We start from the raw sequence: 25,658 nt of genomic DNA, 5'->3' as shown, positions 1-25,658 counted from the left end.
GGATAGAAGATAACGCCATGTATGCATGCTTCTCATAACTACAGTAAAGATTAAGTTACATTGGAAAATGTAACATTAAGGAGGTGTGTCAGTATCACACGTGTTGAGATGATGAGCGTGTGCTTTGTCAGAGTCATTGATCCCAACATCAGGCAGCAGATCTGATCTCTTTACAGGGTCACCACTTTCCCAGATCCACACAGCGCTCTGTGAGTCTCTCTCCATCACCCCCCCCCCCCCAGCCCTCCACCTGCTCCCCTGAGATGTGACTATTGTCTTCCCAAACTTTCCCATTGGCTGCAGACTGTGAGAAACTCCAACCAGCCCAAGACCCACACATTCATATGGAGATGTGGGACTATATATAGGAGGGATGAAGCCAGTAGAAATCAGATTCACTCTACACAGAGAGTTCTACAACACAGAGATCCAGCCATGACTCCTACAGTCACTTCAGCAAGAACCTACTCTGAGGAGCACCTGACTCTCACCAACAAGGTAAATTGAAGACCCAATGTCACAGATTACATCAACTGCTAAATAGTAATGATCTTTATTCATGTTACACTCCAGAATCAGGTTATTAATGTGTTTCCTCTCTTTCTTTTGCAGCTTAGAAAGCCACAGGTGGAGAAGTTACGTAGAGATCGTATCAACAGCAGCATTGAGCAGCTCAAGTCTCTCCTGGGTCCAGAACTCTTCAACCAGCAGCCTGACTCCAAGCTGGAGAAAGCTGACATTCTGGAGATGACAGTGTCTTTATTGAGCCGTCTGCAGCCAATCAACTCCTCTTCCTGCTCAGCACCGACAAATCAGGGTCACTCCAGGTGTGTCCAAGAGATGGTGCACTTCCTGTCCAAGGAGGAGATGGAGACAGAGTCCCAGAGAAGACTTCTGAGCCACTTCCAGAGCCAGCAGTCATCCTCTGATAAGAACAGGAGGGAGACTGACCTGCCTCAGCTGAACTCCCCAGCCCAGAACAGCATCAGTAAAGAGAAGAGTCCAGTCAACATCGCCCCCTGGAGGCCCTAGTAGAGACCTAAAGACTGCAACTCTACTCCCAGACATGACCATGTTGGTCAGAGATTAACATTACCAACAACATTATTGACAACTGAAGATGATGTTCTGTATGAACAGAACGATTGCTGATTTTGTTATTGATCATTACGATCTGAAGCTTTTATGGTTCTTTGTAAGGACATTTACCCAAACTGGGCATTATTCATTGAATCTCTCTGAGATTTCCTCTGATCTGTTCAAAGGTCAACAAATCTCTTCAGGATATTCCTTGAATTTCACACTACATTTTTGTAGTATTAATTTTGATGTGCATCTCTGTGAAGTTTGCACCAGTTTGTTTCTGTGTAAACTTAAGTGATACATTATCACTGTTCCTTCATGATGATTATTTACCCAACATGGGTATCACTGTTATCATATTCCTGTGATTATTGTTACTGTAACCGATCTGTTTCAAGATCAATATATTTACTCAGACTTTGAATAACTTCAAATTTCTATTGAGGAATATCAAGTTTTCATTGTCAAACTTCTGTTCATGTTGGACAGATCTTTGTCTTTCAAAAAAATAATTATTTAATATGTTTCCTCTACTCTGTTAGAGTACAGAACCTACTCAGCATATGTTTAAATATGCATGGTGAAGGAGAACATTATTTTCTCTGTAAACTTACTGTTTATGCTAGACAGATCATTAGCCTTTTGTAAAGACAGACCTTCAATATATATCCTTTACTCTGTTAGAGTACTTATTATGCATATGTTTTATGTTTGTGAAGAAAGGAGAACATTATTTGCTCTGCAAACTAACTGTTTATGTTAAATAGTTCAATGTGTCTTTTGTAAAGACAGATGTTCAATATATATCCTCTACTCTGTTAGAGTACCTTGTGTCTTGGAGACGTGTCCAAGTTATGTTGTGATGTTTAATCACTCTGTTTGCCTCATGTTGAGGTATCTATGATGATGTGACTCTCTGAGTCAAGTTGAATAAATACAATCAACTGAATCTTTCTGTCCCTTAGCTTGTCTGTTTTTCATCATTGCCCCAGTTGAATGTCTGACCATGATCTTAGAACTGATTGAGAATATACAAAAATCATTATAATTGAACATTTTCAAAATATTTACTTACAAAGTATTAACTTTTATTTAGTTTTAGACATTGTTCACAAGAAAGTAAATATCATTTTCTCCTTATTTGTCAAGACATATTAACAACTGAAATTACAAACCTGCTTATGGGAAATGTATTTAACAAAATATTTTGTTGTGAATTCATGTGGATGTATGAAAACAGTTTTTTTAAACATACTGTACATCACATTTGAATACATTTAGCTTCAGAATTTGCTTCCGGTATTTAGCAGATTTTACGTTTAGGCCTATTGTTCTTTTTATTGTTTAGAGCTACAGTTTCTTTGCTACTGTTTCCTCAACAATGAGGTCATCCTCCATAGTTGATGTGATGTGCAATAAGACACACTTCTATTGTTCCTTAATTAAAAGCAGGGTGTGGGAAACTGAGGAAAACTCACTCACAGACCCCCTATGGGACAATAGATACAGACCCCAGTCCTGGAGGTTAGAGGTCAGAGAGAAGGAGAGGGGGGTGAGTCTCCATTCTAGACAATATTTTTTACATGAATTGCAAAAATGATATGCACTTTAGGGTTGGACATATATCCCAATTTGATTTGCAAAATATAAAGCATAATTTAGACTGTTCAAACCGTGTCAGATGTAGATCTTATAAAATACATAATTATTTACCTTTTCATGCAATCAAAACTGTGATGGCATTCGTTTAACACAGTTTAGCCTTGTAGACGTTTAATTACTTGTAACATTTCCCTCACTTTATCGGGTATATGCCATTCTGAAGAAAATAATAGTTTGTTTACACTGCAAAGCTTAGTACTCTACAGTCAGGTGCTGGTTCATAATGACAAGAACAACCCCCTTTATGTGTTCAGATGTAAACAAACAAATCAACAAATTTACTTTATTTTCACATCTCAGTATTTACCTCATTCTATACAAATGTATTTACCTCCTGCAGCTCAGCCAGGGGTGGGGTTGTTACTAGCTGCTTGGAAGGAGATGAATTAACATTGAACAAGGCACACTTGTATTGTTCCGAGAAGCTCCCTCAATGAGCAGAGTGTGGGAAAGCTCTGGAGAGCAGTCACAGTTCAGTGTCTTTAGCATCCTAAATCTCGCCGCTACCAGACTGTCTCTATGGGGAATTGGCACACTTTAGGAGGAGGAATAACAATTATCCTTCAAAGGAATTTCAGGCTGATGTCATCTGTCCGCCAAGAATGTCATACATTTACACAAGAAGAGTATTACTATTTAACTAACACCAAAAATGGTGTGACCAAATTGAGAATATACACCTGATAGTATATTACTTTTTGGCTGTTTTATGATTTTCTTTTTTTTTATCACTATAACTTTATTAATGCTTGTTGTAGAGATTGTCCCAAAGTACTAGCTAGTAGTGTTCTTTACCTCCAGATGGCCAGATGGTCTGTGACATCAGGCTCTGACTATACTACACACAGAGCCAATAGCGTCACTAGAGCTCCATTCAGTGTCCTGAACCTCTTTTGTAGTACATTGACCACAGGACACAGGACTCAGTGTGGGAAACTCAGAGCAGTTCTCTACTCACACTACTCACACTACAAGACACTCAACACATCTGCTACATCTGGACCTCAAGATGGCTAACATCTCCCTGAAAATAAACACATTTAAAGTGTTAAGAGACCTCCTGGACTGAAGTAGACTTACCTTAAAAACTCATTCAAATAATTATGTATCTTATATCATCTAAAAGAGCTTCATATAATTATTTTAATTGATACCATTTTCAAAAGGTTACATGAATGGATAAAGAATGTGCAGTAAACAAACTATCTGTATCATGTGCTTTACAAAACAATTAAACTTAATTTAATATGTTCATCATGATTGCAGAAAGTATGATCTTATCAATGATATGTCCCCATTATTCATGATTCTGATAGCTGAAGTTAAGGTAACACTGTAAGATCTCATGTAAAAGAGCTGGGCCAGTATCACACGTGTGTTGAGATGATGAGCGTGTGCTCTGTCAGAGTCATTGATCCCAACATCAGGCAGCAGATCTGATCTCTACAGGGTCACCACTTTCCCAGATCCACACAGCGCTCTGTGAGTCTCTCTCCATCACCCCCCCATTAGCCCTCCACCTGCTCCCCTGAGATGTGACTATTGTCCTCCAGCAATAAGGACACTGAGCATGAGGCTGCCCCACATTCATCATTGTCCTCCCAAGCTCTCCCATTGGTTGCAGACTGTGAGAAACTCCAACCAGCCCAAGACCCACACATTCATATGGAGATGTGGGACTATATATAGGAGGGATGAAGCCAGTAGAAGCCAGATTCACTCTACACAGAGAACTCTACAACACAGAGATCCAGCCATGACTCCTACAGTCACTTCAGCAAGAACCTACTCTGAGGAGCACCTGACTCTCACCAACAAGGTAAATTGAAGACCCAATGTCACAGATTACGTCAACTGCTAAATAGTAATGATCTTTATTCATGTTACACTCCAGAATCAGGTTATTAATGTGTTTCCTCTTTTTCTTTTGCAGCTTAGAAAGCCACAGGTGGAGAAGTTACGTAGAGATCGTATCAACAGCAGCATTGAGCAGCTCAAGTCTCTCCTGGGTCCAGAACTCTTCAACCAGCAGCCTGACTCCAAGCTGGAGAAAGCTGACATTCTGGAGATGACAGTTTCTTTATTGAGCTGCCTGCATCCAATCAGCTCCTCTTCCTGCTCAGCACCTACCAATCAGGGTCACTCCAGGTGTTTCCAAGAGATGGTGCATTTCCTGTCCAAGGAGGAGATGGAGACAGAGTCCCAGAGAAGACTGCTGAGCCACTTCCAGAGCCGGCAGTCATCCTCTGATAAGAACAGGAGGGAGACTGACCTGTCTCAGCTGAACTCCCCAGCCCAGCACAGCATCAGTAAAGAGAAGAGTCCAGTCAACAGCGCCCCCTGGAGGCCTTGGTAGAGATCTACAGACTGCAGTTCTACTCCCAGACATGACCATGTTGGTCAGAGATTAACATTACCAACAACATTATTGACAAGTGAAGATGAAGATGTTCTGTATGAACAGAACAATTGTTTTTCTTATTGATCATTACGATCTGAAGCTTTTATGGTTCTTTGTAAGGACATTTACCCAAACTGGGCATTATTCATTGAATCTCTCTGAGATTTCCTCTGATCTGTTCAAAGGTCAACAAATCTCTGTGAAGTTTGCACCAGTTTGTTTCTATGTAAACTTAAGTGATACATTATCACTGTTCCTTCATGAGGATTATTTACCCAACATGGGTATCACTGTTATCATATTCCTGTGATTATTGTTAACTGATCTGTTTCAAGATCAATATATTTACTCAGACTATGAATAACTTTGAAATATTTCTATTGAGGAATATCAAGTTTTCTTCTGTTCATGTTGGACAAATCTTTGTCTTTCAAAAAGATAGTTGTTTAATATGTTTACTCTACTCTGTTAGAGTACAGTAGCTACCAAGCATATATTTTAATATGCATGGTGAAAGGAGAACATTATTTTCTCTGTAAACTTACTGTTTATGCTAGACAGATCATTTGCCTTTTGTAAAGACAGACCTTCAATATATATCCTCTACTCTGTTAGAGTACTTATTATGCATATGTTTTATGTGTGTGAAGAAAGGAGAACATTATATTCTCTGCAAACTAACTGTTTATGTTAAATAGTTCAATGTGTCTTTTGTAAAGACAGATGTTCAATATATATCCTCTACTCTGTTAGAGTACCTTGTGTCTTGGAGACGTGTCCAAGTTATGTTGTGATGTTTAATCACTCTGTTTGCCTCATGTTGAGGTATCTATGATGATGTGACTCTCTGAGTCAAGTTGAATAAATACAATCAACTGAATCTTTCTGTCCCTTAGCTTGTCTGTTTTTCATCATTGCCCCAGTTGAATGTCTGACCATGATCTTAGAACTGATTGAGAATATACAAAAATCATTATAATTGAACATTTTCAAAATATTTACTTACAAAGTATTAACTTTTACTTAGTTTTAGACATTGTTCACAAGAAAGTAAATATCATTTTCTCCTTATTTGTCAAGACATATTAACAACTGAAATTACAAACCTGCTTATGGGAAATGTATTTAACAAAATATTTTGTTGTGAATTCATGTGGATGTATGGAAACAGTTTTTTCAAACATACTGTACATCACATTTGAATACATTTAGCTTCAGAATTTGCTTCCGGTATTTAGCAGATTTTACGTTTAGGCCTATTGTTCTTTTTATTGTTTAGAGCTACAGTTTCTTTGCTACTGTTTCCTCAACAATGAGGTCATCCTCCATAGTTGATGTGATGTGCAATAAGACACACTTATATTGTTTCTTAATTAAAAGCAGGGTGTGGGAAACTGAGGAAAACTCACTCACAGACCCCCTATGGGACAATAGATACAGACCCCAGTCCTGGAGGTTAGAGGTCAGAGAGAAGGAGAGGGGGGTGAGTCTCCATTCTAGACAATATTTTTTACATGAATTGCAAAACTGATATGCACTTTAGGGTTGGACATATATCCCAATTTGATTTGCAAAATATAAAGCATAATTTAGACTGTTTAACACAGTTTAGCCTTGTAGACGTTTAATTACTTGTAACATTTCCCTCACTTTATCGGGTATATGCCATTCTGAAGAAAATAATAGTTTGTTTACACTGCAAAGCTTAGTACTCTACAGTCAGGTGCTGGTTCATAATGACAAGAACAACCCCCTTTATGTGTTCAGATGTAAACAAACAAATCAACAAATTTACTTTATTTTCACATCTCAGTATTTACCTCATTCTATACAAATGTATTTACCTCCTGCAGCTCAGCCAGGGATGGGGTCATTGGTAACTGCTTGGATGGAGATGAATTAACATTGAACAAGGCACACTTGTATTGTTCCGAGAAGCTCCCTCAATGAGCAGAGTGTGGGAAAGCTCTGGAGAGCAGTCACAGTTCAGTGTCTTTAGCATCCTAAATCTCGCCGCTACCAGACTGTCTCTATGGGGAATTGGCACACTTTAGGAGGAGGAATAACAATTATCCTTCAAAGGAATTTCAGGCTGATGTCATCTGTCCGCCAAGAATGTCATACATTTACACAAAAAGAGTATTCCTATTTAACTAACACCAAAAATGGTGTGACCAAATTGAGAATATACACCTGATAGTATATTACTTTTTGGCTGTTTTATGATATTCTTTTTTTTTTATCACTCTAACTTTATTAATGCTTGTTGTAGAGATTGTCCCAAAGTACTAGCTAGTAGTGTTCTTTACCTCCAGATGGCCAGATGGTCTGTGACATCAGGCTCTGACTATACTACACACAGAGCCAATAGCGTCACTAGAGCTCCATTCAGTGTCCTGAACCTCTTTTGTAGTACATTGACCACAGGACACAGGACTCAGTGTGGGAAACTCAGAGCAGTTCTCTACTCACACTACTCACACTACAAGACACTCAACACATCTGCTACATCTGGACCTCAAGATGGCTAACATCTCCCTGAAAATAAACACATTTAAAGTGTTAAGAGACCTCCTGGACTGAAGTAGACTTACCTTAAAAACTCATTCAAATAATTATGTATCTTATATCATCTAAAAGAGCTTCATATAATTATTTTAATTGATACCATTTTCAAAAGGTTACATGAATGGATAAAGAATGTGCAGTAAACAAACTATCTGTATCATGTGCTTTACAAAACAATTAAACTTAATTTAATATGTTCATCATGATTGCAGAAAGTATGATCTTATCAATGATATGTCTCCATTATTCATGATTCTGATAGCTGAAGTTAAGGTAACACTGTAAGATCTCATGTAAAAGAGCTGGGCCAGTATCACACGTGTGTTGAGATGATGAGCGTGTGCTCTGTCAGAGTCATTGATCCCAACATCAGGCAGCAGATCTGATCTCTTTACAGGGTCACCACTTTCCCAGATCCACACAGCGCTCTGTGAGTCTCTCTCCATCACCCCCCCCCCCCCCAGCCCTCCACCTGCTCCCCTGAGATGTGACTATTGTCTTCCCAAACTTTCCCATTGGCTGCAGACTGTGAGAAACTCCAACCAGCCCAAGACCCACACATTCATATGGAGATGTGGGACTATATATAGGAGGGATGAAGCCAGTAGAAATCAGATTCACTCTACACAGAGAGCTCTACAACACAGAGATCCAGCCATGACTCCTACAGTCACTTCAGCAAGAACCTACTCTGAGGAGCACCTGACTCTCACCAACAAGGTAAATTGAAGACCCAATGTCACAGATTACATCAACTGCTAAATAGTAATGATCTTTATTCATGTTACACTCCAGAATCAGGTTATTAATGTGTTTCCTCTCTTTCTTTTGCAGCTTAGAAAGCCACAGGTGGAGAAGTTACGTAGAGATCGTATCAACAGCAGCATTGAGCAGCTCAAGTCTCTCCTGGGTCCAGAACTCTTCAACCAGCAGCCTGACTCCAAGCTGGAGAAAGCTGACATCCTGGAGATGACAGTTTCTTTATTGAGCTGCCTGCATCCAATCAGCTCCTCTTCCTGCTCAGCACCTACCAATCAGGGTCACTCCAGGTGTGTCCAAGAGATGATGCACTTCCTGTCCAAGGAAGAGATGGAGACAGAGTCCCAGAGAAGACTGCTGAGCCACTTCCAGAGCCGTCAGTCATCCTCTGATAAGAACAGGAGGGAGACTGACCTTCCTCAGATGAGCTCCCCAGCCCAGCACAGCATCAGTAAAGAGAAGAGTCCAGTCAACAGCGCCCCCTGGAGGCCCTGGTAGAGACCTACAGACTGCAGTTCTACTCCCAGACATGACCATGTTGGTCAGAGATTAACATTACCAACAACATTATTGACAAGTGAAGATGAAGATGTTCTGTATGAACAGAACAATTGTTTTTCTTATTGATCATTACGATCTGAAGCTTTTATGGTTCTTTGTAAGGACATTTACCCAAACTGGGCATTATTCATTGAATCTCTCTGAGATTTCCTCTGATCTGTTCAAAGGTCAACAAATCTCTGTGAAGTTTGCACCAGTTTGTTTCTATGTAAACTTAAGTGATACATTATCACTGTTCCTTCATGAGGATTATTTACCCAACATGGGTATCACTGTTATCATATTCCTGTGATTATTGTTAACTGATCTGTTTCAAGATCAATATATTTACTCAGACTATGAATAACTTTGAAATATTTCTATTGAGGAATATCAAGTTTTCTTCTGTTTATGTTGGACAAATCTTTGTCTTTCAAAAAGATAGTTGTTTAATATGTTTACTCTACTCTGTTAGAGTACAGTAGCTACCAAGCATATATTTTAATATGCATGGTGAAAGGAGAACATTATTTTCTCTGTAAACTTACTGTTTATGCTAGACAGATCATTTGCCTTTTGTAAAGACAGACCTTCAATATATATCCTCTACTCTGTTAGAGTACTTATTATGCATATATTTTACATGTGTGAAGAAAGGAAAACATTATTTTCTCTGCAAACTAACTGTTTATGTTAAATAGTTCAATGTGTCTTTTGTAAAGACAGATGTTCAATATATATCCTCTACTCTGTTAGAGTACCTTGTGTCTTGGAGACGTGTCCAAGTTATGTTGTGATGTTTACTAATCACTCTGTTTGCCTCATGTTGAGGTATCTATGATGATGTGACTCTCTGAGTCAAGTTGAATAAATACAATCAACTGAATCTTTCTGTCCCTTAGCTTGTCTGTTTTTCATCATTGCCCCAGTTGAATGTCTGACCATGATCTTAGAACTGATTGAGAATATACAAAAATCATTATAATTGCACATTTTCAAAATACTTACTTACAAAGTATTAACTTTTACTTAGTTTTAGACATTGTTCACAAGAAAGTATATATCATTTTCTTCTTATTTGTCAAGACATATTAACAACTGAAATTACAAACCTGCTTATGGGAAATGTATTTAACAAAATATTTTGCTGTGAATTCATGTGGATGTAGGGAGTAGTTTTGAATGAAGATACATGAAATACAGATTTATAACAGAAATTTAATGATAATTCTCTTACCTTGATAGGACTGATATAGGCTCAGATTGTTGAATTAAAATGTATCCTTTGACTAACGATACTATATTTGACTATAGAACAGTATAATATAAATAGATTATTTTTTCATTTATAGCATGCTGCTGAAGGCTTCATAAATACTAATGCTATTAATTAAGAGGACAAAAAAGTTTCAGTGGATTGTATTTATTCAACTTGACTCAGAGAGGCACATCATCATAGATACCTCATTAAAAGTAACTAGTAATGTGTAATCTATTACTTTTATTGAGTAACTACCCCAACACTATCCACATGAATTCACAACAAAATATTTTGTTAAATACATTTCCCATGATAAGGTTTGTAATTTCAGTTGTTAAGTCTTGACAAATGATATGTACCTTATTGAACAATGTCTAAAACTAAGTAAAAGTTAATACTTTGTAAGTGACATTTTTGATAATTTCCAATGATCATAATTATTTGTATATTCTCAATCAGTTCTAAGATCATGGTCAGACATTCAACTGGGACAATGATGAAAAACAGACAAGCTAAGGGACAGAGAGATTCAGTTGATTGTATTTATTCAACTTGACTCAGAGAGTCACATCATCATAGATACCTCAACATGAGGCAAACATCACAACATAACTTGGTCACGTCTCCAAGACACAAGGTACTCTAACAGAGTAGAGGATATATATTGAACATCTGTCTTTACAAAAGACACATTGAACTATTTAACATAAACAGTTAGTTTGCAGAGAAATTAATGTTCTTCACACATATAAAACATATGCTGAGTAGGTACTGTACTCTAACAGAGTAGAGGATACATATTAAAGAATTATCTTTTTGAAAGACAAAGATCTGTCAAACATGAACAGAAGTTTGACAATGAAAACTTGATATTCCTCAATAGAGTTATTCAAAGTCTGAGTAAATATATTGATCTTGAAACAGATCGGTTACAGTAACAATAATCACAGGAATATGATAACAGTGATACCCATGTTGGGTAAATAATCCTCATGGAGAAACAGTGATAATGTATCACTTAAGTTTACATAGAAACAAACTGGTGCAAACTTCACAGAGATGCACATCAAAATCAATACTGCAAAAATGTAGTGTCAAATTCAGGATTATCCTGAAGAGATTTGTTGACCTTTGAACAGATCAGAGGAAATCTCAGAGAGATTCAATGAATAATACCCAGTTTGTGTAAATGTCCTTACAAAAAACAATAAAAGCTTTAGATCGTAATGATCAATAACAAAATCAGCAATCGTTCTGTTCATACAGAACATCTTCATCTTCACTTGTCAATAATGTTGTTGGTAATGTTAATCTCTGACCAACATGGTCATGTCTGGGAGTAGAGCTGCAGTCTGTAGATCTCTACCAAGGCCTCCAGGGGGCGCTGTTGACTGGACTCTTCTCTTTACTGATGCTGTGCTGGGCTGGGGAGTTCAGCTGAGACAGGTCAGTCTCCCTCCTGTTCTTATCAGAGGATGACTGCTGGCTCTGGAAGTGGCTCAGCAGTCTTCTCTGGGAATCTGTCTCCATCTCCTCCTTGGACAGGAAGTGCACCATCTCTTGGACACACCTGGAGTGACCCTGATTGGTAGGTGCTGAGCAGGAAGAGGAGCTGATTGGCTGCAGGCGGCTCAATAAAGAAACTGTCATCTCCAGGATGTCAGCTTTCTCCAGCTTGGAGTCAGGCTGCTGGTTGAGGAGTTCTGGACCCAGGAGAGACTTGAGCTGCTCAATGCTGCTGTTGATACGATCTCTACGTAACTTCTCCACCTGTGGCTTTCTAAGCTGCAAAAGAAAGAGAGGAAACACATTAATAACCTGATTCTGGAGTGTAACATGAATAAAGATCATTACTATTTAGCAGTTGATGTTAATCTGTGACATTGGGTCTTCAATTTACCTTGTTGGTGAGAGTCAGGTGCTCCTCAGAGTAGGTTCTTTCTGAAGTGACTGTAGGAGTCATGGCTGGATCTCTGTGTTGTAGAGCTCTCTGTGTAGAGTGAATCTGGCTTCTACTGGCTTCATCCCTCCTATATATAGTCCCACATCTCCATATGAATGTGTGGGTCTTGGGCTGGTTGGAGTTTCTCACAGTCTGCAGCCAATGGGAGAGCTTGTGAGGACAATAGTCACATCTCAGGGGAGCAGGTGGAGGGCTGGGGGGGTGATGGAGAGAGACTCACAGAGCGCTGTGTGGATCTGGGAAAGTGGTGACCCTGTAAAGAGATCAGATCTGCTGCCTGATGTTGGAATCAATGACTCTGACAGAGCACACGCTCATCATCTCAACACACACGTGTGATAGTGGCCCAACTCTTTTACATGAGATCTTACAGTGTTACCTAAACTTCAGCTATCAGAATCATGAATAATGGAGACATGTCATTGATAAGATCATACTTTCTGCAATCATGATGAAATTATTAAATTAAGTTTAATTGTTTTCTAAAGCACATAATACAGATAGTTTGTTTACATTCTTTGTTCATTCATGTAAACCTTTTGAAAATGGTATCAATTAAAATAATTCTATGAAGCTCATGTAGATGATATAAGATACATAATTATTTGAATTAGTTTTTAAGGTAAGTCTACTTCAGTCCAGGAGGTCTCTAAACTCTTGAAGATTGTTTATTCTCAAGGAGGTGTTAGCCATCTTGAGGTCCAGATTTAGCTTATGTGTGGAGTGTCTTGTAGTGTGAGTAGAGAACTGCTCTGAGTTTCCCACACTGAGTCCTGTGTCCTGTGGTCAATGTACTACAAAAGAGGTTCAGGACACTGAATGGAGCTTTATTGACGCTATCGGATCTGTGTTGTAGAATAGTCAGAGCCTGACGTCACAGACCATCTGGCCATCTGGAGGGAAAGAACACCACTGGCTGAGACTGACGGCTTATTGTCACAACAAGCATTTACAAAGTTAAAGATATCAATAATTACAAATAGTCATTATAAAATAGCAGCAACATAATAGTCTCAGGTGTATTTTGTCAGTTTTATCACTGAAAAGCTTGGTGTTTGTTAAATATGAACACTCTTCTTCTGTACATGTTTGACATTCTGGGCTGACAGATGACATCAGCCTGAAATTCCTTTGAAGGATAATTGCTATTCCTCCTCCTAAAGTGTGTCAATTCCCCATAGAGACAGTCTGGTAGTGGTGAGACTGAGGATGCTAAAGACACTGAACTGTGACTCTGCTCTCCAGAGCTTCCCACACTCTGCTCATTGAGGGATCTTATACAGAACAATTCACGTGTGCCTTGTTCAATGCTAATTCATCTCCATCCAAGCAGTTACCAATGACCCCATCCCTGGCTGAGCTGCAGGAGGTAAATACATTTGTATAGAATGAGCTAAATAGTGATATGTGAGGATAAGGTAACTTTGTTGATGTTTGTTTACATCTCAACCTATTAAGGTGACTGTTCCTGCTATTATGAACCAGCACCTGATTGTGTAATAATCAAATACCTACAAAGTTGTTTATCTTGTAGCCTAGATGGTGCTACAAGCTTAAAGCAGAAAAATTCCACTAAAATAAGATGTTTGATGAGGAAAAAACATAGATTAAAATATATTACATAAAAACCACTTCACACAGAATGTATGTTTTAAATGTTCTAAATTAGGTGTTTGGTTGTATTCATCAAAATCAGATTGTTGTCCAACCCTGAAGTGCTAAATAGTTTTGTATTGAATGTAAAAGAAGGTCTAGAATGGAGACTCCCCCCTCTCCTTCTCTCTGACCTCTAACCTCCAGGACTGGGGTCTGTATCTATTGTCCCATAGGGGGTCTGTGAGTGAGTTTTCCTCAGTTTCCCACACCCTGCTTTCAATTAAGGAAAAATAGAAGTGTGTCTTATTGCACATCTCATAAGATATGAAGGGTGACCCCTCTGTACAATCTGGAGTACAATACTATGAAACCGTTTTTGAGCTGTATCTGTGAGTACTGATAAAAGGCTGTTGATATTTATTTGAAAAAGCTTCAACTTATAGAGTAAAATAGCTATGAAGTCATAAAGATGTATCACACTGAAGCAGTTTAGATCTATAAAATATTAATATTTTTTCACAAGAATGTGTGATCCTGTTCATCTTTTTTTTAACCACAAATATTGTAACTTTATTGAAGCATTTGAATATTATCATCAAAACAGTGCTATATTTCTTTTTGTGTGAATGTATCTTGGTGGTATATTCATTTAACTAGCGCTCGAAAATACAAGGTCTTCAGGCTTGCATTATTGATTGTACTGTATATTCGTTTTGGACCAGCAAAAGGTGAACCTAAAATCTTTGTAATATATCAGGTAATTATTCTCAGAATTTTTGCGGTCTATTGAAAGCATCATAAAGTTACAATGATGCCAAACAAGAAAAGAGGAGTTTTGCACAAGGACCAGAAAGATTCAGTTGATTGTATTTATTAAACTTGACTCAGAGAGTCACATCATCATAGATACCTCAACATGAGGCAAACAGAGTGATTAAACATCACAACATAACTTGGACACGTCTCCAAGACACAAGGTACTCTAACAGAGTAAAGGATATATATTGTACATCTGTCTTTACAAAAGACACATAGAACTATTTAACATAAACAGTTAGTTTGCAGAGAAAATAATGTTTTCCTTTCTTGACATATATAAAATATATGCATAATAAGTACTCTAACAGAGTAGAGGATATATATTGAAGGTCTGTCTTTACAAAAGGCAAATGATCTGTCTAGCATAAACAGTAAGTTTACAGAGAAAATAATGTTCACCTTTCACCATGCATATTAAAATATATGCTTGGTAGCTACTGTACTCTAACAGAGTAGAGGAAACATATTAAAGAATTATCTTTTTGAAAGACAAAGATCTGTCCAACATAAACAGAAGAAAACTCGATATTCCTCAATAGAAATATTTCAAAGTTATTCATAGTCTGAGTAAATATATTGATCCTGAAACAGATCATTTAACAATAATCACAGAAAGATGATAACATTGATACCCATTTTGGGTAAATAATCCTCATGAAGGAACAGTGATAATGTATCACTTACTGTAAGTTTACATAGAAACAAACTGGTGCAAACTTCACAGAGATGCACATCAAAATCAATACTACAAAAATGTAGTGTGAAATTCAGGAATATCCTGAAGAGATTTGTTGACCTTTGAACAGATCAGAGGAAATCTCAGAGAGATTCAATGAATAATGCCCAGTTTGGGTAACCATAAAAGCTTCAGATTGTAACGATCAATAACAAAATCGGCAATCTTTCTGTTCATACAGAACATCATCTTCACTTGTCAATAATGTTTTAGGCAATGTTAATCTCTGACCAACATGGTCATGTCTGGGAGTAGAGATGCAGTCTGTAGGTCTCTACCAGGGCCTCCAGGGGGTGCTGTTGACTGGACTCTTCTCTTTACTGATGCTGTGCTGGGCTGGGGAGTTCAGCTGAGACAGGTCAGTCTCCCTCATGTTCTTATCAGAGGATGACTGCTGGCTCTGGAAGTGTCTCAGCAGTCTTCTCTGCGACTCTGTCTCCATTTCCTCCTTGGACAGGAAGTGCACCATCTCTTGGACACACCTGGACTGACCCTGATTGGCAGATGCAGAGCAGGAAGAGGAGCTGATTGGCTGCAGACGGCTCAATAAAGAAACTGTCATCTCCAGGATGTCAGCTTTCTCCAGCTTGGAGTCAGGCTGCTGGTTGAAGAGTTCTGGACCCAGGAGAGACTTGAGCTGCTCAATGCTGCTGTTGATACGATCTCTACGTAACTTCTCCACCTGTGGCTTTCTAAGCTGCAAAAGAAAGAGAGGAAACACATTAATAACCTGATTCTGGAGTGTAACATGAATAAAAATCATTACTATTTAGCAGTTGATGTACATCCATGACATTAGGTCTTCAATTTACCTTGTTGGTGAGAGTCAGGTGCTCCTCAGAGTAGGTTCTTGCTGAAGTGACTGTAGGAGTCATGGCTGGATCTCTGTGTTGTAGAGCTCTCTGTGTAGAGTGAATCTGATTTCTACTGGCTTCATCCCTCCTATATATAGTCCCACATCTCCATATGAATGTGTGGGTCTTGGGCTGGTTGGAGTTTCTCACAGTCTGCAGCCAATGGGAAAGTTTGGGAAGACAATAGTCACATCTCAGGGGAGCAGGTGGAGGGCTGGGGGGGGGGTGATGGAGAGAGACTCACAGAGCGCTGTGTGGATCTGGGAAAGTGGTGACCCTGTAAAGAGATCAGATCTGCTGCCTGATGTTGGGATCAATGACTCTGACAGAGCACACGCTCATCATCTCAACACACACGTGTGATACTGGCTCAGCTCTTTTACATGAGATCTTACAGTGTTACCTAATCCTCAGTCACAAATATTTGATCCTCTTGACATCCCTTTAATATATTTTTGTTTTTACCTTAAAGGTGCATTAGAAGATATACCAATACAGAATATCTGATTTAATGCTGAAGTAAATGTTCATAAATTCATTTTCATCATTGTTTTTCCATAAACATCCATCTACATTTTTATTCACCACTTTTAATGAAAATACATAAATGGGTGTTTTTTGCTGTGAATATTAAGTCTGTTTCTCTCTTATATCCACTCACATTCAAGATTGTATTGAGTATATCTGAGCTCCCTGTATTGAACTGCCTTGGGCTTCCAGGTACTGTGCTTCTGCTGGGCTGTGCAGCTGTGAGCTGGTGCTGGTTTCCTCCTGTGGATCCTGCAGCCCCAGGCAGCACACTTCCTTGCCTTCAGCTTCCACAGCTGGCTCCCTGCACAAGGCTGAGCGTGCCCCAGTCACACGCCCTCCTCTCTCTGGGGCTGGGAGCCACAGGGACACACGGCTTCCCACACTTCTGTATGCAGCCTGCTCAACCCCCCAGACAATAGAAGTGTGTCTGTTCCCACAAAGCCTTCAGACTGTTCCCATGCAGGATTCAGGCTGGGCTAGGAGGCAGTGTGACCCCCACTGCCATCTGGATCACTTATAACTCACCTCACAAACAAACAAACTAAATGTCTTAACCATTGAAATACATTATTTCATAACTTTTTATTATAAAAAGTGCTCTTTTGTTTCCCCATCAACTCCAACGTTTTTGTTAATTGTCGTAAATATATCTTTTTTGCTTTCTACAGGTCCAGAATATGAATCACATGAACACATCAGTGTGTGGGTTTGGACTATTTCACTGTAAAGCATTACTATATGGTACAAACTTAGTCCTAGCACAGATATTTCCCAGGAATTAGCCTGACAGACCTTATTACCATATGGCTTGGGGAGCAACTTCCCACCTGTCATTCTATTCCCACAGACTATTGTCCCTAGATTAAAGCCCTCTGATTGGCTGAAGATCTTGACACATGGAGCGGGATGAGCATAAATACAGAGAGGAGATGGAGAGCTCTCTAGTGAAGGTCCTCTGAACATCCACAAGGCAAGCAACATCAACTGAGTGCAGCAAGCGGTCACTTCAACTCTAATCCTCTGAACAACTTTTGACGTAGGACACCAAAAGTACAATTTTGACTCATTTCTAGAAAAGCTGCCAACTCAGACCAAAATCAGAAAATGTCAGCCTACCTGGACATCACTCTTCAGGACAGCTTGAAGGAGCAGCAGCCCCAGGTGCACCTCAGGTAAGTTCAGTTTAACGACATCCTCCTGTCCTAGACAGAGATGCTGTCAGAGACAACAGGAAGTTGGGTGTGAGTGAAGAGGTGTTGACAGTTGTCTTGTTTCTATCAGGTGTAAACTCAACATGCTGGAGAGGAGGTGCAGCATTGGAGTGGAGAAGCTGAAGGCCATTCTGGCAGAACATCTCCAGAACGGGATCCCTACCTCCGACCTCTTGGAGAAGACGGCCTCATTCTTCACTCTAAGGAAGGCCTTGTTGTCCCACAACGGCTACTCCAAGTGTTCCAGGGACATCCTGCGTCTCTTCCCTGGCTCAGAGGACGACCTGGCTCCCCTGTGCCTCCAACAGTGACCTGGAGAAAAAGCCTCTGTGGCCTGTATGCACCTGGCAGTGCTGCTGCCACAGACTGGGACTTGACATTACTAAAGAGACATTGAGCTGCCCTTGAGATTGCACTGATCTTGATTTATGAAGACGACTTCGGGGTCGTATTGAAAACCATGACCTTGGTTTTCATGCGGGAGCCAGGCAATCTATACAGCCGTTTTCTCTTATTTGACTGAATTGTAAACTTTTTTCACAATGCATTTTTGTGTTGTTTGAAGCAGTTGTACTGCTCTATTCTTTCTGTAAGAAAGACACGTTTTACTGAGGGGGTCTCAGCTTGATGATGGAAACTTGACGGACCAGAACAGACTCACTGTTTTCGCCTCACAGTTTAAATGACTGTGAGTGACCGGGGTGCTGGCTACCCCAAAGTGAAGTTGGAGCATTAACATGTGATATACTGATATTGATTCATCCCCTTTTTTGGGCAACAATCGATGTATAGTCTAAATACCGCGTGGCCTTTATGTATAGGGGAAATATTATGAGTATGAATATCTAAACATATTGTTTTAATTTAATTTGAATTACTACGTAATAGTGTACACTGACCTGCATTAAGAAATGTCATTCATGAGATACTAAATAAAAATATTTTTCAAAATGCTATTACATTTGTCATGTTATTGGTACTCTTTTAATTATAAAATCCCAGAAAATAGCAAGCTGTCTCAGAAGACTAGAGAAGCATTGAGGAATGTGTCCATTTGCCAAACACTTACCTGCTGTCCTGGTCATCACAGGGAAATCAGTAGGCAATGGGGAGGCGTGTGCGAAGAATAATGTCCTGACAGGCATGTCCAGACAAGCATGTCTGCAACAAGCAGGGCCTTGATACTCTATACAGGACTGACATGGCCTCTCCTCCTGACACAGAGATGATGTATGGGATAGGTAGCTCAGTCGTAGAATATTTGACTACAGATCAAAAGGATGCGTTTTCAAATTCCACCATTGAAGCTATGCTGGATATCTGCGTCTGCACAATTAGGTGATTACATTATGGTTATGTGCTAATCTTTCCCTACATTGTATAGAGTAAGACATACCTAGTTGTATGAACATGTAACAGAGGTGGTTTGATGACCATGATAGCTAAACGGGATTAGATCGATGTTGGGATTTGAATTCAATAGTGATGTAATTGTCAGCAGTGTAATATGACAATAAGTAATCATTCTAGTATTGATGCATATCTCATTTAATAAAAAAACAAAAACTTTCTTTTCAACCAATAAACAAAAACAATCCAATTCAAACATTTATTCAAGGTTTCTTCAATAAATAATCAAGTTGCTCGTCAAAGGATTCAAGTAGTTCTAATGCTGCTGGTAATTTGAGAATGCTCCTGATGGATTCAGGCCTGGGGTCACATTTAACTAACAAGCTGCCAAGCCTGCTCCCTTGGGAAGTTTTCTGCACAGGGAGATGAATTAGCATTGAACAAGGCACACTTCCATTGTTCTAGAAGCTCCCTCAATGGGAAAAGTGTGGGAAAGCTCCGGAGAGAGGAGTCACAGTTCCGTGGAACCTCATTACCATTTGGACATTGTGGTTGAGTGTATTTGTACTGCCATGCAAAGTAAGTATATATATATATATATATATATATATATATATATATATATATATATATATATATATATATATATATATATATATATATATATATACATGATGGATGTACGTATATATTTATATTTATACTTGATGGATGTATTGGTAGTGTATGATGGCATGTAACAAATACATTGAAGATCATACTTATTGAAATATAACTGTAGAAGTGAAAGAGTTGCAGTCGAACAAAGTAGAGGAAAAAATAGAGAGGGAAAAAAGGAGGGAAAACAAGCCAGTCATTTTTCCCTCCAGATGGTCTGTGACGTCAGGCTCTGTCTATTCTACAACACAGAGCCGATAGCGTCACTAAAGCTCCATTCAGTGTCCTGAACCTCTTTTGTAGTACATTGACCACAGGACACAGGACTCAGAGTGGGAAACTCAGAGCAGTTCTCTACTCACACTACAAGACACTCAACACATCTGGAATTACAGCAGTAATTAGTTAGTCTATGTCCTATTCTGAAAAAAAGAATGCTGCTCATAGGTACTGAAATAAATGTATCTTGCTTGTATCTTATACAGTATAGAGACTGTGTGTTCAGAAGATGTCTCTTAAATAGGAATTTTAAAACAGTAAAGCAACCTGATTCGAAAATAACCATGAATCATTTAAGAATTAAATAAATTGAGTAACGTTGAAACTAACTGAATGAAGACTTGCTTTGCAGACCTAATTGTTGATGTCACCAGTACACCATGTCATTTGACATTCATTATTGAAGTATCTGAAGTTTAGGTAACATTTTAAGACCTCAGTAAAAGAGCTGAGCCAGTATCACACGTGTGTGTTGAGATGATGAGCGTGTGCTCTGTCAGAGTCATTGATCCCAACATCAGGCAGCAGATCTGATCTCTTTACAGGGTCACCACTTTCCCAGATCCACACAGCGCTCTGTGAGTCTCTCTCCATCACCCCCCCAGCCCTCCACCTGCTCCCCTGAGATGTGACTATTGTCTTCCCAAGCTCTCCCATTGGCTGCAGACTGTGAGAAACTCCAACCAGCCTCAAGATGGCTACGACCGCCCCGAGAATAAACAATCTTCAAGGGGTTAAAAGACCTCCTGGACTGAAATGGACTTCCCTTAAAACGAATTAAAAAATATTGAACATCACAACATGAGCTTCTTAGATTTATTTTAAATCATGAAATGTTTTTGAAGGTATAGGAATAAAAAAATAATTTAAAATAACTATTTGCATGACATGCTATACGGAAACACTTAACATCAGGATACGTTCAGAATCATTACGTATAATGTGACTTTATCAATGATAGTTCATGATAAGGTTACACTGTAAGGTCTCATGTAAAGGAGGTGTGTCAGTATCACACGTGTGTGTTGAGATGATGAGCGTGTGCTCTGTCAGAGTCATTGATCCCAACATAAGGCCGATCTGATCTCTTTACAGGGTCACCACTTTCCCAGATCCACACAGCGCTCTGTGAGTCTCTCTCCATCACCCCCCCAGCCCTCCACCTGCTCCCCTGAGATGTGACTATTGTCCTCCCAAGCTCTCCCATTGGCTGCAGACTGTGAGAAACTCCAACCAGCCCAAGACCCACACATTCATATGGAGATGTGGGACTATATATAGGAGGGATGAAGCCAGTAGAAGCCAGATTCACTCTACACAGAGAACTCTACAACACAGAGATCCAGCCATGACTCCTACAGTCACTTCAGCAAGAACCTACTCTGAGGAGCACCTGACTCTCACCAACAAGGTAAATTGAAGACTTAATGTCATGGATGTACATCAACTGCTAAATAGTAATGATTTTTATTCATGTTACACTCCAGAATCAGGTTATTAACGTGTTTCCTGTCTTTCTTTTGCAGCTTAGAAAGCCACAGGTGGAGAAGTTACGTAGAGATCGTATCAACAGCAGCATTGAGCTGCTCAAGTCTCTCCTGGGTCCAGAACTCCTCAACCAGCAGCCTGACTCCAAGCTGGAGAAAGCTGACATCCTTGAGATGACAGTTTCTTTATTGAGCCGTCTGCAGCCATTCAGCTCCTCTTCCTGCTCTTCATCTGCCAATCAGGGTCAGTCCAGGTGTGTCAGTCCAAGAGAGCACTTCCTGTCCACGCAGGAGATGGAGACAGAGTCCCAGAGAAGACTGCTGGAGAACTTCCAGAGCCAGCAGTCATCTTCTGATAAGAACAGGAGAGAGACTGACCTGCCTCAGCTGAGCTCCCCAGCCCAGAACAGCATCAGTAAAGAGAAGAGTCCAGTCAACATCGCCCCCTGGAGGCCCTGGTAGAGATCTACAGACTGCAGCTCTATTCACAGACATGGCCATGTTGGTCGGACATTAACATTACCGACAACATTATTGACAAGTGAAGATGATGTTCTGTATGAACAGAACGATTGCTGATTTGGTTATTGATCATTACGATCTGAAGCTTTTATGGTTCTCTGTAGGGACATTTACCCAAACTGGGCATTATTCATTGAACCTCTCTGAGATTTCCTCTGATCTGTTCAAAGGTCAACAAATCTCTTCAGGATAATCATGAATTTCACACTACATTTTTGTAGTATTGATTTTGATGTGCATCTCTGTGAAGTTTGCACCAGTTTGTTTCTATGTAAACTTAAGTGATACATTATCACTGTTCCTCCATGAGGATTATTTACCCAACATGGGTATCACTGTTATCATATTCCTGTGATTATTGTTACTGTAACCGATCTGTTTCAAGATCAATATATTTACTCAGACTCTGAATAACTTAGAAATATTTCTGTTGAGGAATATCAAGTTTTAATTGTCAAACTGCTGTTCATGTTGGACAGATCTTTGTCTTTCAAAAAGATAGTTGTTTAATATGTTTCCTTTACTCTGTTAGAGTACAGTAGCTACCAAGCATATATTTTAATATGCATGGTGAAAGGAGAACATTATTTTCTCTGTAAACTTACTGTTTATGCTAGACAGATCATTTGCCTTTTGTAAAGACAGACCTTCAATATACATGTATATCCTATACTCTGTTAGAGTACTTATTATGCATATGTTTTATATGTGTGAAGAAAGGAGAACATTATTTTCTCTGCAAACTAACTGTTTATGTTAAATAGTTCAATGTGTCTTTTGTAAAGACAGATGTTCAATACATATCCTCTACTCTGTTAGAGTACCTTGTGTCTTGGAGACGTGTCCAAGTTATGTTGTGATGTTTAATCACTCTGTTTGCCTCATGTTGAGGTATTTATGATGATGTGACTCTCTGAGTCAAGTTGAATAAATCCAATCAACTGAATCTCTCTGTCCCTTAGCTTGTCTGTTTTTCATCATTGCCCCAGTTGAATGCCTGACCATGATCTTAGAACTGATTGAGAACATTAAAAAATTAAGGTAATTGAAAATTATAGAAAAATAGAAAAAACTTACAAAGAATTACCTTTTTTTTAAGTGTTAGACATTGTTCAAGAAGGTATATATCATTTTCTTCTTATTTGTCAAGACATATTTACAACTGAAATTAAAAACCTACTCATGGGAAATGTATTTAACAAAATATTTTGTTGTGAATACATATTGATGTATGTAATACAGTTTTTTGCACATACCGTACATCACATGTGAATGCATTTAGTTTCGGAATTTGCTTCCGGTATTTAGCAGATTTTACATTAATTGTTCTTTTTATTGTTTAGAGCTACAGTTTTTTTGTTACTGTTTCCTCAACAGTGAGGTCACCATCCATAGCTGATGGGATGCGCAATAAGACACACTTCTATTGTTCCTTAATTGAAGGCAGGGTGTGGGAAACTGGAAAACTCACTCACAGACCCCCTATGGGACAATAGATACAGACCCCAGTCCTGGAGGTTAGAGGTCAGAGAGAAGGAGGGGGGGGGGGGTGCTGCATTCTAGACAATATATTTACATGAATTGCAAAACTGCTATGCACTTTAGGGTTGGACATATATCACAATTTGATTTGCAAAATATTAAACATAATTTAGACTGTTTAAACCATTTAAACTGTGTGAGATGTAGCTTTTATGTATTACATCATCATTTACCTTTCCATGCAATCAAACCTGTGATGTCATATGTTTAACACAGTTTTAGCCTTGTAGCACCATCCAGGCTACAAGTAACACAACCTTGTAGGTATTTGATTGTTACACAATCTTACAGATGTTTATTTAATTGTAACATTTACCTGACTTTATCAGGTGTATACCATTCTGAAGAGAATATTCGTTGTTTTACACTGCAAAGCTTAGTACTCTACAGTCAGGTGCTGGTTCATAATGACAAGAACAACCCCCTTTATGTGTTCAGATGTAAACAAACAAATCAACAAATTTACTTTATTTTCACATCTCAGTATTTAGCTCATTCTATACAAATGTATTTACCTCCTGCAGCTCAGCCAGGGATGGGGTCATTGGTAACTGCTTGGATGGAGATGAATTAACATTGAACAAGGCACACTTGTATTGTTCTGTAGAAGCTTCCTCAATGAGCAGAGAGTGGGAAAGCTCTGGAGAGCAGAGTCACAGTTCAGTGTCTTTAGCATCCTCAGTCCACCACCACCAGACTGTCTCTATGGGGAATTGGCACACTTTAGGAGGAGGAATAAAAAATTTCCTTTAAAGGAATTTCAGGCTGATGTCATCTGTCAGCCAAGAATGTCATACATTTACACAAGAAGAGTGTTCCTATTTAACTAACACCAAAAATTGTGTGCCCAAATTGAGAATATACACCTGATAGTATATTACTTTTTGGCTGTTTTATGATATTCTTTTTTTTTTATCACTCTAACTTTATTAATGCTTGTTGTGGAGATTGTCCCACAGTATTAGCCAGTAGTTTTCTTTACCTCCAGATGGCCAGATGGTCTGTGACATCAGGCTCTGTCTATTCTACAACACAGAGCCGATAGCGTCACTAGAGCTCCATTCAGTGTCCTGAACCTCTTTTGTAGTACATTGACCACAGGACTCAGTGTGGGAAACTCAGAGCAGTTCTCTACTCACACTACTCACACTACAAGACACTCAACACATCTGCTACATCTGGACCTCAAGATGGCTAACATCTCCCTGAAAATAAACAAACTTAAAGTGTTTAGAGACCACTTTTACTGAAATGGACTAAACTAAAAACTAATTTTAAAAAGTATGTACCTGATATTGATTACATGAGCTTCTTAGATTTATTTGGAATCATTAAATTGTTAAAGGGTTATGGCAGTAAATTCAGAACATAAACAAACCAACTGTCTCACATGCTTTTAAGAACTGTTTACGATTATGATGAACTCACCATCATTTTTAAAAAATTACTTGAAAAAGGATAGAAGAAAACACCACGTATGCATGCTTCTCATAACTAAAGATTAAGTTACATTGGAAAATGTAACATTAAGGAGGTGTGTCAGTATCACACGTGTGTGTTGAGATTATGAGCGTGTGCTCTGTCAGAGTCATTGATCCCAACATCAGGCAGCAGATCTGATCTCTTTACAGGGTCACCACTTTCCCAGATCCACACAGAGCTCTGTGAGTGTCTCTCCATCACCCCCCCCCCAGCCCTCCACCTGCTCCCCTGAGATGTGACTATTGTCCTCCAGCAATAAGGACACTGAGCATGAGGCTGCCCCACATTCATCATTGTCCTCCCAAGCTCTCCCATTGGCTGCAGACTGTGAGAAACTCCAACCAGCCCAAGACCC

The 25,658-nt window shown here is 39.1% G+C and overlaps 6 pseudogenes; 4 read left to right on the top strand and 2 right to left on the bottom strand.

Moving 5' to 3' along the window:
- Positions 1-373: 373 nt before the first annotated feature.
- Positions 374-1,286, top strand: LOC134027536 (transcription factor HES-5-like; annotated as a pseudogene).
- A 3,153-nt stretch (positions 1,287-4,439) lies between these two features.
- On the top strand, positions 4,440-5,316 carry LOC134027378 (transcription factor HES-5-like; annotated as a pseudogene).
- A 2,993-nt stretch (positions 5,317-8,309) lies between these two features.
- Positions 8,310-9,176, top strand: LOC134027226 (transcription factor HES-5-like; annotated as a pseudogene).
- A 2,005-nt stretch (positions 9,177-11,181) lies between these two features.
- LOC134027176 (transcription factor HES-5-like) lies at positions 11,182-12,299 on the bottom strand (annotated as a pseudogene).
- Positions 12,300-15,335: 3,036 nt separating this feature from the next.
- Positions 15,336-16,325, bottom strand: LOC134027102 (transcription factor HES-5-like; annotated as a pseudogene).
- Positions 16,326-21,556: 5,231 nt separating this feature from the next.
- Positions 21,557-22,219, top strand: LOC134027025 (transcription factor HES-5-like; annotated as a pseudogene).
- The last annotated feature ends 3,439 nt before the right edge of the window (positions 22,220-25,658 follow it).

This window comes from Osmerus eperlanus, chromosome 1, assembly GCF_963692335.1.
Source record: "Osmerus eperlanus chromosome 1, fOsmEpe2.1, whole genome shotgun sequence".
NCBI lineage: Eukaryota > Metazoa > Chordata > Actinopteri > Osmeriformes > Osmeridae > Osmerus > Osmerus eperlanus.
This window is presented reverse-complemented; position numbering and strand designations above follow the sequence as displayed.